This window comes from Tupaia chinensis, unplaced genomic scaffold (genome assembly GCF_000334495.1).
Source record: "Tupaia chinensis unplaced genomic scaffold, TupChi_1.0 Scaffold000706_1, whole genome shotgun sequence".
In the NCBI taxonomy this organism is placed as follows: Eukaryota; Metazoa; Chordata; class Mammalia; order Scandentia; family Tupaiidae; genus Tupaia; species Tupaia belangeri.
Window position 1 is genome coordinate 1,188,550 of NW_006160229.1, and position 4,014 is coordinate 1,192,563.

General features: G+C 38.9%; 1 pseudogene; it reads right to left on the reverse strand.

The window, feature by feature from the left end:
* Positions 1–3,457: 3,457 nt before the first annotated feature.
* LOC102498986 (small nuclear ribonucleoprotein Sm D2 pseudogene) lies at positions 3,458–3,872 on the reverse strand (annotated as a pseudogene).
* Between the last annotated feature and the right edge of the window lie 142 nt (positions 3,873–4,014).

Consider the following 4,014-nt stretch of genomic DNA (forward strand, 5'->3'; position numbering starts at 1 on the left):
AAGGGATTGTGGCATGACCATGCTCTGTATGGCGTGCTTTGTCACTTTACATTTCTCTTTCTCTCTTTCTCTCTCTGGTGAACATGTGCCCTCTGGCAAAAAAAAAAAATTAAAGTAAAGAAATTGGACAAAAGATATGAATATACATTTAACCAGAGAGGGGGAAAAGCTAATTTCAACATTAGCCACTGAGGAAATACAAATTAAAACCACAGTAAGATATCACTACACACTCATCACAACTGACCAAAATAAAATAGTGGCAACGATGCAGAGAAACTGGATTGCTTACAGATTGCTGGTAAGAATGTAAAATGGTACAGCCAAACTGAAAAAGAATAGGGCAGTTTCTTATAAAACTGAACATGTCAATACCACTAAATTCAATGGTTGCCTTCCTAGGTATCCCAGAAAACTGAAAAGTTACAAAAACCTATATGCAAATGGTCATAGAAGTTTTATTTGTACTAGCCCCAAACTGGAAGCAATCCAGATGACCTTCAATGGGTAAGCAAGTGGTTAAGCCAACTGTGGTGCAAAGGAATTCTACTCAACTATAAAATGAATACCGATACACACGGCAGCCTAGGTGGATCTCCAGGGAACTGGAGATTGCTGGGAGAAAAGAACCCCGAAAATGTCACATACCACATGACTCCATTTATAAAACATTCTTGGAGTTGACAAATTAAAGAGATGGAGATTAGTGGTTTGTAGGGATTATGAAATTAAAGGCAAAGGAAAGGTATGGCCACAGGAGAGATCCATGTGGTGATGTCCCTCTTCTGTATCTAGACTGTGGTAGCCATCATCGTAGTCATCATGTGAATCTATGCATTGCATAAAACTGCACATAACTAAACACACTTGCACACGTGCCACAAGTAAAATTGATAAACTAAGAATATGGTAAATGGATTTGTCGATTTCCGTTGCCTGGTTCTGATATTGTACTGTACTTTTGCAAGTTGTTACCATGTGGGGAAACTGAGTAAACGCTATACTGCAGTATTTCTGTGTTATCTCCAACAACTGCATATGAACCTATGATCACATCAAAATTAAAAGTTTAATTTAAAAATTCAATCATATTTTTACATATTAACAACGAACATTAAACACACAGTATCATTTACATCACTCTAAAGAAAATAAAACATATTTTAGCAGCTTTCAACCTCTGACTGGCTAAGAGGTCAGCTGCTATTACTGGCTATGGCTCAGTAACTAGGTTATAGGATATATTCTTAGGTTAGGTTACAACTTGCATACATGTTAAGCTAGGTTGCAGCCAGTACAAATAGAGATTGCTTTAGACCAACTTTATCAATCAAGTACAGAGGCCCACTGAGATCCATTCAGTTCAGTTTAACAATAGGGAAAAAGGGTTGTTGACATTGATCTTGGCAATGATTTTTGTGCTATAAAACAAAAAGCACAGTCAACAAAAGCAAAAATAGACAGATGAGATTGCATCAGGAAAACAATTGACAGAAACAATCTATAGAATGAATGAAAATATTTATAAACCACTCATCTGATAAGAAATTAACATCCAAAATATATAACACTCAAATAATTCAATACCAATAAAACAAATAACCTGGTTTAAAAATGAGCAAAGGAGCAGAATAGACATTTCTCCAAGGAACATATACAAATGGCTACTAAGTAAATGGAAAGGTGTTCAACATTTGTTATTAGAGAAATGCACAAATCAGATATTACTTCACAATGGGTTAGAATGGCGACTATCAAACAAAAAAAGTAAGTATTGATGAGAATGTGGAGGAAAGAAAACCTATGTACACCGTTGGTGGTAAATGGACACTGGTAAAGTCATTATGGAAAACATTATGGAGGCTCTTCAAAAATTTAAAAATATAGCTATCATATGACCCAACAGTTCCACTTCTGGGTCTATACATCCAGAAATGATATCAATATCTCAAAGTGAGATCTGCACTTTCATATTTATTTCCGCATTATGGCAGGAATCAAAATCAATTTTCATAGTGTGGTGTTTATCATGTTACCCTAATATAATACAACAGCCAAAACATGGAAACAACTTAAGTGTCCAGAGGTGAATGTGTGGATAAACACAGTGTGTATATATGCACCTACACATGTGCAAAATGAAATATTGTTCAGCTTTAGAAGGAAAAGAAAAAAGGAAATCCTACCATTTGTGACAATGTGGATAAACCTCGAAGACATTATGCTAAGCGAAACAAGCTTGGGGGAACAGCAGTTGGCATAATAGTTATGTCGCTGGACTCCCATGTAGTCGACTGTGGTTTGAGTACCAGACTCGGTGGCTTAAACTCATGCCAGACACGTGTGTGTGCGTGCCCAAGATCCAAAGAGGAGAATAGAGGAAAAGGGATTGCAACGTGGCCATCCCCCCTAGGGGGTGATTCTCACTTTCTGTCTCTCTGTCTCTCTCTGTCTTTCTGGCGAGCACATGTACCCTATAGCAAAAACCTCTCCTCCGCCCTCCCCCCTAAAACACACACACACACAGAAAGACCCAGCCAGGTGGTGAAGCTGGTAGCAAACTGAACCACGGTGTTGGCAACCACATGTCTGACCACAGTTTCAGATCCCTGGGGTCAACCAGAAAATACATCAGGTGCATGTTCATGTGCCCAGGGTCCTGAGGAACCAGAAGACTGTGGGAAAGGAATTGTAGCATGACAGGACCTTGCCAAGGGTGCTTTCCCTCTCTTTATCTCTCCTCTCTCTAGCACATGAATATGTGCTATCGTGAATTGTAAAACTAAACTTGAGGCCTGCAGGAGGCATGGTGGCTAAGGCACTGGACTCCCATGTGGCTGACCAACCTTCAACAAGTCCCAGATGTGGCAGATTGTTTTCTCATTTTCTCTCTCTCTCTCTCTCTCTCTCTCTCTCTCTCTCTCATGAGTGCATGTGCTCTGTAGCAAATTAAAATAATAATAACAATAATAAATGAAGTTAAATAATTCTTTTTAAATAAAATAAATAAACTTTTAAAAAAAGAAAGGCAAATAGTGCATGATTTCACTCATAAATGGCATCTAAAAACTCAACTTTGTAGAAGCAGAGATAGAATGGTGGTTGCCAGGGTCTGGAGACTGGGGTTTGGGGTTGCTTTTCTTTTTCTAGTTTCCTAAAATAGAAGCTTAGGCAATTTATTTCAGCTCTTTCTCCTTTTCTAATGTACGCATTCAGTGCTATAAATTTCCCTCTAAGCACTGCTTTCACCATCTCACAAAGTTTGATATGTTTTGTTTCCACTTTCATTTAGTTTTAAATATTTAAAAATTTCTCTTGAGATTTCTTCTTTGACCCATATGTTATTGAGAAGTGTTCTGTTTAATATTTATGTATTTTGGCATCTTCCAATAATGTTTCTGTTATTGGTTTCTTTTTTTTTTAACCACTAAAAAAACACAGGATCTTATTATTCCCATTACAAAGGACAGGTCTTGGCAGGACAGGGAGTGCTTTTGATAGTGGGAAAGAGACTCTGTTTGCCAGTGATGAGTGGGTTCCACAGGACCACGATGACCGAGTCCCCATGCAAAAACATTTTGGAGATGTAGCAGTCCGTGTTGACTGGCTTGGACATCTTCTTGCCCTTGCCACTCTTGGGAACCTCAATCCACATCTCCTTAACGTTCTCCAGCACCATGTTGCAGTGCCTGTCAAAGGCTTTCACATGGCCCAGGAGTTTCTGGTTGTTGCGGCAGTTGATGAGTATTTGGGTGTTGTTCTTGACTTGACTGCGTGAGTACAGAGAGTGGACCCATGTTAAATTCCTCCTCCTCCTGCTTCTGCAGCTCATCTGGAGTCAGCTCACTCTTGAGCTTGTTGAGGAGGCTCATGGTGATGACTGCACTCTCAAGTTATTCCTGTCTCCTCCGAGTTGCTTCAGTCTCTTGTTATCGGTTTCTATTGGGTCATTGGAAGTCATGACATATTTTTCTATGCAAAAATGTGTCATGACTTTTCTTTCTTTCTTTCTTT